Here is a 12,838-nt window from a genome sequence, read left to right on the forward strand (position 1 = left end):
TGGTTTTGTTTTGCCCTTTCAGCTCTTGGGATACAGAAAGTCTTGGCTACTTTCTTTTGCTCCAGGCTCAACTATATGGACTTCATCAAGCTGCTATGCAAACACATTTGCAGATCAGTTCTTGTTATTCCATAAGGCCCAAGTGTCCCTGAATTCTGCTCTAGTTATCCAGACACTAGCCTGCCATGAAGTCTATAAGAAATAGAGTGGTATAAATAAGAAAGAATAATAATACCAAGTGTCAGTAAGGATGTGAAATAACTAGAATTCTTATACTTTCCTGCTGGGAATGCAAAATGGCTCAGTCCCATTGGAAACATTTTGGCAGTTTCTTATTAAAATAACTATCCATTTATTATACAACTCACCATTTGCATATCTAAGTATTATTCCAAGAGAAATAAAAAGTTATCTAACAAGGCCACAGACCCCGCCCAACAGCCAGCACCCCGGCACAGGCCCGGCAGCCAAGCTTCGCAGTGGCACCATGCAGGTCACCCTGAAGACCCTCCAGCCGCACACCTTCAAGATAGACATTGACCCCAAAGAGACAGTGAAAGCACTGAAAGAGAAGACAGAATCTGAAAAGGGAAAAGATGCCTCTCTGGTAGCAGGTCAAAAATTAATTTATGTAAGCAAAATCCTCAATGATGATACTGCTCTCAAAGAATATAAAATTGATGAGAAAAACTTTGTGGTGTTTATGGTGACCAAACCCAAAGCAGTGTCTACACCAGCACCAGCTACAACTCAGCAGTCAGCTCCTGCCAGTGTGTGCGTAATTGGTGGGTTCTTGGTCTCACTGACTTCAAGAATGAAGCCGCGGACCCTCGCGGTGAGGGTTACAGTTCTAAAGGCGGCGTGTCTGGAGTTTGTTCCTTCTGATGTTCAGATGTGTTCGGAGTTTCTTCCTTCTGGTGGGTTCGTGGTCTGGCTGGCTCAGGAGTGAAACTGCAGACCTTCAGGGTGAGTGTTACAGCTCTTAAGGCGGCACGTCTGGAGTTGTTCGTTCCTCCGGGGGGGCTCGTGGTCTCGCTGGCTTCAGGAGTGAAGCTGCAGACCTTCGCGGTGAGTGTTACAGCCCGTAAAAGCAGTGTGGACCCAAAGAGTGAGCAGTAGCAAAATTTATTGCAAAGAGCGAAACAACAAAGCTACCACAGTGTGGAAGGGGACCCCAGCGGGTTGCCACTGCTGGCTGGACAGCCTGCTTTTATTCTCTTATCTGGCCCCACCCACGTCCTGCTGATTGGTAGAGCTGAGTGGTCTGTTTTGACAGGGCGCTGATTGGTGTGTTTATAATCCCTGAGCTAGACATAAAGGTTCTCCACGTCCCCATCAGATCAGTTAGATACAGAGTATCGACACAAAGGTTCTCCAAGGCCCCACCAGAGCAGCTAGATACAGAGTGTCGATTGGTGCATCCACAAACCTCAAGCTAGACACAGGGTGCTGATTGGTGTGTTTACAAACCTTGAGCTAGATACAGAGTGCTGATTGGTACATTTACAATCCCTGAGCTAGACATAAAGGTTCCCCACATCCCCACCAGACTCAGGAGCCCAGCTGGCTTCACCCAGTGGATCCTGGACCGGGGCTGCAGGCGGAGCTGCCTGCCAGTCCCACGCTGTGCACTCGCACTCCGCAGCCCTTGGGTGGTCGATGGGACTGGGCACCCTAGAGCAGGGGCTGGTGCTCGTCGGGGAGGCTCAGGCCACATAGGAGCCCACGGAGGCGGGGGAAGGCTCAGGCATGGCAGGCTGCAGTCCCGAGGCCTGCCCCGCGGGAAGGCAGCTAACGCCTGGTGAGAAATCCAGCGCAGCACCAGTGGACTGGCACTGCTGGGGGACCAAGTACACCCTCCGCAGCAGCTGGCCCGGGTGCTAAGCCCCTCATTGCCTGGGGCCAGCAGGGCCGGCCAGCTGCTCCGAGTGCAGGGCCCGTCAAGCCCACGCCCACCCGGAACTCCAGCTGGCCCGCAAGCGCCGCATGCAGCCCCGGTTCCCACTGGCGCCTCTCCCTCCACACCTCCCCGCAAGCTGAGGGAGCCGGCTCCCGCCTTGGCCAGCCCAGAAAGCGGCTCCCACAGTGCAGCGGTGGGCTGAAGGGCTCCTCAAGTGCCACCAAAGTGGGAGCCCAGGCAGAGGAGGCACCGAGAGCAAGCAAGGGCTGTGAGGACTGACAGCACGCTGTCACCTCTCACCAGCACTACAGCAGTTACTTCCTCCACAGCAACAACTGTGGCTCAGGCTCCAACCCCTGTCCCTGCTTTGGCTCCCACTTTCACACCTGCATTCATCACTCCAGTATCAGTGACAGTGTCTTCTGAACCTGCACCTGCTAGTGCAACTAAACAAGAGAAACCTGCAGAAAAGCCAGCAGAGACACCAGTGGCTACTAGCCCGACATCAACTGATAGTACATTGGGAGATTCTTCTTGGTCAAACGTTTTTGAAGATGCAACGAGTGCACTTGTGACGGGTCAGTCTTACGAGAATATGGTAACTGAGATCATGTCAATGGACTATGAACAAGAGCAAGTAATTTCAGCCCCAAGAGCCAGTTTCAACAACCCTGACAGGGCAGTGGAGTATCTTTTAATGGGAATCCCTGGAGATAAAGTCAGGTTGTGATTAACCCCCACCAAGCAGCTAGTACTGGAGCTCCTCAGTCTTCAACAGTGGCTGCAGCTGCAGCAACTATGACAGCAACGACTACAAGTTCTGGAACATCCCCTTGAATTTTTATGGAATCAGCCTCAGTTTCAACAGATGAGACAAATTATTCAACAGAATCCTTCCCTTCTTCCAGCGTTACTACAGTAGATATATTGAGAGAATCCTCAATTACTTCAGCAAATGAGCCAACACCACGAGCATTTCATTCAGATGTTAACTGAACCAGTTCGAGAAGCTGGTGGTCAAAGAGGAGGAGGTGGAGGTGGCAGTGGAGGAATTGCAGAAGCTGGAAAGGGTCCTATGAACTACATTCAAGTAATACCTCATGACAAAGAAGCTATAGAAAGGTTAAAGGCATTAGGATTTCCTGAAGAACTTGTGATACAAGCATATTTTGCCTGTGAGAATAAGAATTTGGGTGCCGATTTTCTTCTACAGCAGAACTTTGATGAAGACAGAAAGGGAGTTTTTTATATCTCACACTTCGCACTAGTGCATTACACCAACTTGTTCACTGGATTATCTGGGATGACTTGGGCTCATATCCACAATACGTGGTATAAGGTAGTAGACTGTTGGGGGTGGGGAGGGAGGGATCTAGGATATAGGACAGGGATAAATACAGTGCATATCTGCTTCAATTAGCAGATGCTGCAACTCCACACAGCATGTAAAATATTATATACAACCAAAAATCAGCTTTTGCAGGTCTTTATTTCTTCTGTAAAACAGTAGATAACTTTTCCTTGGTTTCACTCTTTTTATTATGTACTAGATCCAGAAACTTAATGTAATGCCCTGCTTTATATTTCTTTGACTTAACAATGGTTTCAGAAAAAATCTTAGCTACCTAGAATTTACAGTCTCTGTTTCATGGCAACACTGGATAATGACTGTGAAATTTAAAAGAACTTTGTAGTGACTGTAAATAGAAATGCCAAATTATTGATAGTTAATTGTTGCTGCTTCAAAAATAAGTATAAAATTAATGTGTAAGGAAGCCCATTCTTTCATATTAAATACTTAGGGTGGGAGGGGAGAAAGGGAACCTTTTCTGAAAATGAAAATAATTACTGCTATTTTAAAATTTCTTGATCATTGAATGTGAGACCCTTCTAACATGATGTGAGAAGCTGTACAAGTATAGGCAGAGTTATTTTCCTGTTTACATTTTTTTTTGTTTTGGGGAAAAAATAGTAGGTGTCTAATTACTGTTTACTTCATTGTTACATTGCAGTAAAAGTTATAAAACAAAACAGACAAAAGCTATCTAACAAAGACTTGTTTACAACTGTTCAGGAAACTTTATTCATAATTACCCCCAAATTGAAATAACCTAAATATCAACTGATAAATGGTTAAAGAAACCATGCTCTAGCTATATAATGTAATACTGCTCAGCAATAAAAAAGAATGAAATGCTGATACAAGCAATAGTATACATGAATCTCAAAAACATTAGACTGAAAAAGTAGTCAGATCAAAAAAAGTACATACCAAATGATTCCATTTATATAAAACTAGAAAAAACAAGTCTAATTTAAATGGACAGAAAGCAAGCCGTTGACTCTCTGGGGCTGGAGATGTTGATGGGGTTGGCTGGGAAAAATGTAGGGAAGCTTTCTGGGGTGATGAAAATGTTCTATATCTTCATTTGATAATGGTTGCATGAGTTAATAAATTAGCCAAAAATCATCAAAATGTACACTTCAAATGGGTACATTTGGTGTTATGTTAATTATATATCAATAGAGTTGATTTTAAAATAATCTAGAAGCTCAATTTACTTCTTTATTCTCTTTGGACTCTTTTGGTCCTCCCATGGGAAAAAAAAAATGCATGAATGCCTTTGACTTTTGTGATTAGGAGCAAAGTTGCAGAATCTACACAGGAAAACCTAAGTTAATATCTCCAAATTTCATATGCTTTATTCTGATGAAAGTGAGAGGTGATATAAGGAGAGACCATTTTGCAAGTATGAGATATAATGTAATAGGTCCAAATAGAGACACTCATTAATCCTCCCAATATGCCAAGCAGTGTTAAGTGTTGAGAGTCCATCCAAGAGTAAGACATTTGACTGAATGCATCTGAGTATAGGAACCTTGCCTGTCTGTTCTATGTTGCATTCCCAGTACCTAGCACTGTATGCCTGCTACATGCTTATTGAATTGTTGAATGAAGACATGCTTACTTTTATCATAGATGTTAAAATCTAGTGCAAGTGGCAGGCATAGATTTATGTAATTTTAATAGACAGATAATTGCTGGGTGATGACACATTCAGTGCTATGAGAATAGAGAGGAGGAACAATTAGCCCAAACTGAAGTTTCTGGAAAGTCCTTATGAAGGAGATGTATCCATGCTGAGAAAAGTGAATTTGAGCAAAACAAGAGAAAAGGTGTAATATGTCAGACAGAAAACTATAGTCTATATAGGGGCATGGAGATTTGCTAATTCATCCAAAGAATATTTAGTGAACCACTCTCATGTGCTAAGTACTGTTGTAGGAGCAGAAGACTGAAGATGACTAAGAAGATAATCCCTGTCCTCATAAATTTTATATGCTAATGGAGGAGGCAGATAATTTTTTTTTTTGAGAGTGGCCAGATGTTGGCTTTAATAGGAAATGATTTTTTTTATTTTTTATTTTATTATTATTATACTTTAAGTTTTAGGGTACATGTGCACAATGTGCAGGTTTGTTACATATGTACACATGTGCCATGTTGGTTTGCTGCACCCATTAACTTGTCATTTAGCATTAGGTGTATCTCCTCATGCTATCTCTCCCCCTCCCCCCACCCCACATCAGTCCCCTGAGTGTGATGTTCACCTTCCTGTGTCCATGTGTTCTCATTGTTCAATTCCCACCTATGAGTGAGAACATGCGGTGTTTGGTTTTTTGTCCTTGCGATAGTTTGCTGAGAATGACGGTTTCCATTTTCATCCATGTCCCTACAAAGGACATGAACTCATCATTTTTTATGGCTGCATAGTATTCCATGGTGTATACATGCCACATTTTCTTAATCCAGTCTATCGTTGTTGGACATTTGGGTTGGTTCCAAGTCTTTGCTATTGTGAATAGTGCCACAAGAAACATACGTGTGCATGTGTCTTTATAGCAGCATGATTTATAGTCCTTTGGGTATATACCCAGTAATGGGATGGCTGGGTCAAATAGTATTTCTAGTTCTAGATCCCTGAGGAATCGCCACACTGACTTCCACAATGGTTGAACTAGTTTACAGTCCCACCAACAGTGTAAAAGTGTTCCTATTTCTCCAGATCCTCTCCAGTACCTGTTGTTTCCTGACTTTTTAATGATGGCCATTCTAACTGGTGTGAGATGGTATCTCCTTGTGGTTTTGATTTGCATTTCTCTGATGGCCAGTGATGATGAGCATGTTTTCGTGTGTTTTTTGGCTGCATAAATGTCTTCTTTTGAGAAGTGTCTGTTCATGTCCTTTGCCCACTTTTTGGTGGGGTTGTTTGTTTTTTTCTTGTAAATTTGTTTGAGTTCATTGTAGATTCTGGATATTAGCCCTTCAGATGAGTAGGTTGTGAAAATTTTCTCCCATTTTGTAGTTTGCCCGTTCACTCTGATGGTAGTTTCTTTTGCTGTGCAGAAGCTCTTTAGTTTAATGAGATCCCATTTGTCAATTTTGGCTTTTGTTGCCGTTGCTTTTGGTGTTTTAGACATGAAGTCCTTGCCCATGCCTATGTCCTGAATGGTAATGCCTAGGTTTTCTTCTAGGGTTTTTATGGTTTTAGGTCTAACATGTAAGTCTTTAATCCATCTTGAATTAATTTTTGTATAAGGTGTAAGGAAGGGATCCAGTTTCAGCTTTCTACATATGGCTAGCCAGTTTTCCCAGCACCATTTATTAAATAGGGAATCCTTTCCCCAACGCTTGTTTTTGTCAGGTTTGTCAAAGATCAGATAGTTGTAGATATGCAGCGTTACTTCTGAGGGCTCTGTTCTGTTCCATTGATCTATATCTCTGTTTTGGTACCAGTACCATGCTGTTTTGGTTACTGTAGGCTTGTAGTATAGTTTGAAGTCAGGTAGCGTGATGCCTCCAGCTTTGTTCTTTTGGCTTAGGATTGACTTGGTGATGCGGGTTCTTTTTTGGTTCCATATGAACTTTCAAGTAGTTTTTTCCAATTCTGTGAAGAAAGTCATTGGTAGCTTGATGGGGATGGCATTGAATCTATAAATTACCTTGAGCAGTATGGCCATTTTCATGATATTGATTCTTCTAACCCATGAGCATGGAATGTTCTTCCATTTGTTTGTATCCTCTTTTATTTCATTGAGTAGTGGTTTGTAGTTCTCCTTGAAGAGGTCCTTCACATCCCTTGTAAGTTGGATTCCCAGGTATTTTATTCTCTTTGAACCAATTGTGAATGGGAATTCACTCATGATTTGGCTCTCTGTTTCTCTGTTATTGGTGTATAAGAATGCTTGTGATTTTTGTAAATTGATTTTGTATCCTGAGACTTTGCTGAAGTTGCTTATCAACTTAAGGAGATTTTGGGCTGAGACAGTGGGGTTTTCTAGATATACAATCATGTCATCTGCAAACAGGGACAATTTGACTTCCTCTTTTCCTAATTGAATACCCTTTATTTCCTTCTCCTGCCTAATTGCCCTGGCCAGAACTTCCAGCACTATGTTGAATAGGAGTGGTGAGAGAGGGCATCCCTGTCTTGTGCCAGTTTTCAAAGGGAATGCTTCCAGTTTTTGCCCATTCAGTATGATATTGGCTGTGGGTTTCTCATAGACAGCTCTTATTACTTTGAGATACGTCCCATCAATACCCAATTTATTGAGAGTTTTTAGCATGAAGGTTGTTGAATTTTGTCAAAGGCCTTTTCTGCATCTATTGAGATAATCATGTGGTTTTTGTCTTTGGTTCTGTTTGTATGCTGGGTTACATTTATTGATTTGCGTATGTTGAACCAGCCTTGCATCCTAGGGATGAAGCCCACTTGATCATGGTGAATAAGCTTTTTGATGTGCTGCTGCATTCTGTTTGCCAGTATTTTATTGAGGATTTTTGCATCAATGTTCATCAAGGATATTGGTCTAAAATTCTCTTTTTTGGTTGTGTCTCTGCCCAACTTTGGTATCAGGATGATGGTGGCCTCATAAAATGAGTTAGGGAGGATTCCCTCTTTTTCTATTGATTGGAATAGTTTCAGAAGGAATGGTCCCAGTTCTTCCTTGTACCTCTGGTAGAATTCAGCTGTGAATCCATCTGGTCCTGGACTCTTTTTGGTTGGTAAGCTATTGATTATTGCCACAATTTCAGAGCCTGTTATTGGTCTGTTCAGAGATTCAACTTCTTCCTGGTTTAGTCTTGGGAGGGTGTATGTGTCAAGGAATTTATCCACTTCTTCTAGATTTTTTAGTTTATTTGCGTAGAGGTGTTTGTAGTATTCTCTGATGGTAGTTTGTATTTCTGTGGGATCGGTGGTAATATCCCCTTTATCATTTTTTATTGCGTCTATTTGATTCTTTTCTCTTTTCTTCATTAGTCTTGCGAGCAGTCTATCAATTTTGTTGATCTTTTCAAAAAACCAGCCCCTGGATTCATTAATTTTTTGAAGGATTTTTTGTGTCTCTATTTCCTTCAGTTCTGCTCTGATTTTAGTTATTTCTTGCCTTCTACTAGCTTTTGAATGTGTTTGCTCTTGCTTTTCCAGTTCTTTTAATTGTGATGTTAGGGTGTCAATTTTGGATCTTTCCTGCTTTCTCTTGTGGGCATTTAGTGCTATAAATTTCCCTCTACATACTGCTTTGAATGTGTCCCAGAGCTTCTGGTATGTTGTGTCTTTGTTCTTGTTGGTTTCAAAGAACATCTTTATTTCTGCCTTCATTTTGTTATGTACCCAGTAGTCATTCAGGAGCAGATTGTTCAGTTTCCATGTAGTTGAGCTGTTTTGAGTGAGTTTCTTAATCCTGAGTTCTAGTTTGCTTGCACTGTGGTCTGAGAGACAGTTTGTTATAATTTCTGTTCTTTTACATTTGCTGAGGAGAGCTTTACTTCCAACTATGTGGTCAATTTTGGAATAGGTGTGGTGTGGTGCTGAAAAAAATGTATATTCTGTTGATTTGGGGTGGAGAGTTCTGTAGATGTCTATTAGGTCCACTTTGTGCAGAGCTGAGTTCAGTTCCTGGGTATCCTTGTTAACTTTCTATCTCGTTGATCTGTCTAATGTTGACAGTGGGGTGTTAAAGTCTCCCATTATTATTGTGTGGGAGTCTAAGTCTGTTTGTAGGTCACTCAGGACTTGCTTTGTGAATCTGGGTGCTCCTGTATTGGGTGCATATATATTTAGGATAGTTAGCTCTTCTTGTTGAATTGATCCCTTTACCATTATGTAATGGCCTTCTTTGTCTCTTTTGATCTTTGTTGGTTTAAAGTCTATTTTATCAGAGACTAGGATTGCAACTCCTGCCTTTTTTTTGTTTTCCATTTGCTTGGTAGATCTTCCTCCATTCTTTTATTTTGGGCCTATGTGTGTCTCTGCATGTGAGATGGGTTTCCTGAATACAGCACACTGATGGGTCTTGACTCTTTATCCAATTTGCCAGTCTGTGTCTTTTAATTGGAGCATTTAGCCCATTTACATTTAAAATTAATATTGTTATGTGTGAATTTGATCCTGTCACTATGATGTTAGCTGGTTATTTTGCTCGTTAGTTGATTCAGTTTCTTCCTAGCCTCCATGGGGCATTAAGCGGGTATTTTAAAAAATTTTCTTTGACTTCTATCAACATGCAGGGAATATTGTTTTCTAAATTGGCCATGGAATGGAAACCTAGGGAAAGTTGTGCATTTCATCATATTTTATCCTAAATTGTTTGCTGTATTATGATTCTTATATAGAAGGCTCCTTTCTGCTCTTTTGCCTCATTGTTTAGACTTCTGAATTCAAAACCCAAGAAGTGATTACTTTTTTTCTGTGTTTTATGTTTTCAGATCCCTTCTCTGAAACAATCAGATGAGAACAGCTTAACTGGCTAAGCAGAGAGTAAGCCAAAGTCATGGTAAGAGCCCATTCTGGGTGTGTGGGTGGGGATCACATTGGCTAACATTTTAACCTTATTATTCCATCTCTCAATTAAATGTCAACTTTTTATTTAAAAATAAGAGTTATAAGTAGCCAAATCATGTAATTTCCCTTTCAGTGTCTCATGTTCTCCTATCCACGCATTAACAGAAACGTTAATAAGAATTGAAAAGGAAAATTAAGGAAGTAAGGCAGCAGAATAGACACTAGGGAACATTTAATTATTGGATTTTCTCTGATTCCATTACTGAGATATTCTTTGTGTTCTTGGTACATATTTGCAGTACTAATCTAATCTACCCCTCCCCTGCCCCCCTAGAAGAAGTGATGAAGGAGTACGTAAAGTAAATAAGGACCCATGTTTGGTAAATTTCATTCCTAGTCTTTCCAGGTACCCCTCCCCGCTCCAGAGTCTGAAATCTTAACCCTCAATGCATACACATACACACACGTACACAGATACAGGTACACATAAACACACATGCACATATGCTTGGAAGTCATTTGAATTAAGAGACTACTCTTTTGGAGTACAAAAGCTAGTCTTCATCCAATAATAGTTTGTTTTCAAGAAAGTCTGGATTTGGAGGTTTAAGAGAAGAAGAAAAAGAAGAAAGAAACAGATTTTGTCAACATGAATCTAATTCTACTTTCCTGTGGTCATTGTTTCACTTCCTCCTTCTATATCTTTAGCACAAGAACTAGATTATGCTACCCTTGGAAAACTTTGGAAACTGAACTGTAAACAGTATAGAGAATTGGTAGAGAGTTAGAAAAATGAAGAAAAATTAAAGGATACCAAACAATTGCAGAATGAGGAAAAATTGTAGAATAATGGAGAATTAGAGAATAATGAAAAATTGTAGAATAATGGAGAATTGGAGAATTATGAAAAGTTATTTGGTTTTATTTTTTAGAAGATGATCTATTCCTACACAGAAGTGCTGGAATTTGTGGTAGAGTTGGGAAAACACCCCCCAATCCTACAGATTCAGTGTTTAGGTGTAAACACCAACCTGTGAAATTTAAGTTAGTGGCCCTTGGGAGTCATGGAAGAAATTGAGCTTTTAGAGTAAATTAGCAATTACCATGCTACTTATTCAGAACTTAATACTGAGGTATTGTTTTTATTATTATGTTACGGCATGTTGCTTTATAATGCACTTAAATAATCTGTGCAATCAGTGTTTTATGTCTATATAAGCTCCTTGAGGGCAGTGGTTGTACTATTTATTTCTTAGGATCCTTCTAAAATGTTTCATGTTTGGCTCACATAAAACACTTGAAGCATGTTAATTAATATTCCTTTAGAGTGAAACTTGTGAGCTTTCTTCTCTCCAAGTTATTTCTAATATACTTACTATGTCTTTCTGACTAGTTTGTAAGCTTACTGGAGGCGGGGGACCAGGCCTTCCACTTAGTTTCATTTTTTCATGCCTAGCAGAGTGATAGACACAAATGAGTTCATTAAATACTTGTTGATGGATTGAATGATTGACTAGAAATTTGCTTGAAGTTCTAGTTCTGGGAAATTAAAACTTTAGTTTGTCTGAACAAACAAGCAAATGAACAAAGAAAAATAGAATAGTAAAGTATCTCTAGATGTCCTAATGGTTCTGATAATTTCACTAATACAAGATCTTATATTTATTAGAACTTGTTTGGTTTCTGATAACAGAATTTCAATTCAAATTTGCTTTCCTCAAATAAATGAATGAATGAACAAAAGTAACAAAATTAAATTTACCGAGTTACATAACTGACAAGTCCATGAACACAAGACCAGTTTCATTGTCTTCTTTGCTAGTCTCTGCTTTTGTCCTCATTGCCTTTTTAGTAACACAGACTTCTCTCATTTGTGGCTCAGGTTTCCTTTTTACTAGTCTAGAAAGTATCAGGGCTGACTTTTGATCACTCTCATGGCTTGACTCAGATCATCTTCATGGGTTTGAATCATTATTCTGGCCAAAGGGTTGTAATACTGGCATTATCCAGGTCTGAGTCACATGTTCATCCCAGAATCAGATGGTACATTCAATTAGACTCAGACTGACATTGGGGAAGAGATATTTCCCCATTACAAAATTGAGGTGTTGTTTTCAAAAGAAGGAGAATGGATGTTGTATAGGCAAAAGCCACAGCTATCTCTCAGAGATCCTGTTTTTAGTTTTTTCCAAAATGGAGTCAATGGTTAAACCATTGTACTAAAAATATTTTCTTATGTAATAATTCATTTCTTCATTTTATGTTCATCAACGGTCTTTCACGATACAATAGTGATGCAATATAATTACAGATCAACCATCCATCCAACCAACCAACACAAAACCTGGATATTGTAGGTTGTATGTATAATTCTCTTGGACTTTCTGATAAATTGGAAATAGCTTTGGGCCCTTCAATACTGTCCCTACTCTCTCTATCATCTTAGAAGCCTGGGCTGGAAACAGTTACTAACGTTTGCTTTAATACGGTTTTTTTTAGACCTAACTATGCATCAGAATCACCAGCTGTTATTAGAAAATACTGATATCCAGGCTCCATGCTCAGAGGTTCTTATTTCATTAACCTGTAGAAAGAATCAGGCATTTGAATATTTTTGAAAACACTCTAGTGAGTCTCATAGGCAGACAGGGTTGGGAACCTCTGTAAGACTTGCTCCCTTTGCAGTGACTTTAAGGGGCTCTGTGAATCAGGAAATACAAACAATGAACAAAATTATACCTACCATAGTTCCAGTGTGCAACTATTGACAGCTGCACAATTCCCTCCAGGTGTACATTTCTCCCTGTCCATCACACCTCTGCAAAACCCAGCAAACACAACTGTAATCACAATAGAGAAGTTCACAGAAAGGTTGACACCAAAGATGTGTTTTTCCTTTTGCTCATGTGCTAATTTTCTTTTCATATTTATAAACACTGAGTGGTTTATATTTTTGGCAGGGTTGTACTTCTAAGTTAATATGCATCGTGAGTGCCAGTTAAGCAAAGTTTTCCCAAGAATTTAACATTGTTTGTGGTTTAGAGGTCACTCATAATGGCTTAAAGAGTTTAGCTGGAGTTTTGATCTTGCA

The 12,838-nt window shown here is 40.0% G+C and overlaps 1 pseudogene; it reads left to right on the top strand.

Moving 5' to 3' along the window:
• Positions 1-487: 487 nt before the first annotated feature.
• Positions 488-9,716, top strand: LOC116462093 (UV excision repair protein RAD23 homolog B-like; annotated as a pseudogene).
• The last annotated feature ends 3,122 nt before the right edge of the window (positions 9,717-12,838 follow it).

This window comes from Hylobates moloch, unplaced genomic scaffold, assembly GCF_009828535.3.
Source record: "Hylobates moloch isolate HMO894 unplaced genomic scaffold, HMol_V3 SCAFFOLD_22, whole genome shotgun sequence".
NCBI classification, from domain to species: domain Eukaryota; kingdom Metazoa; phylum Chordata; class Mammalia; order Primates; family Hylobatidae; genus Hylobates; species Hylobates moloch.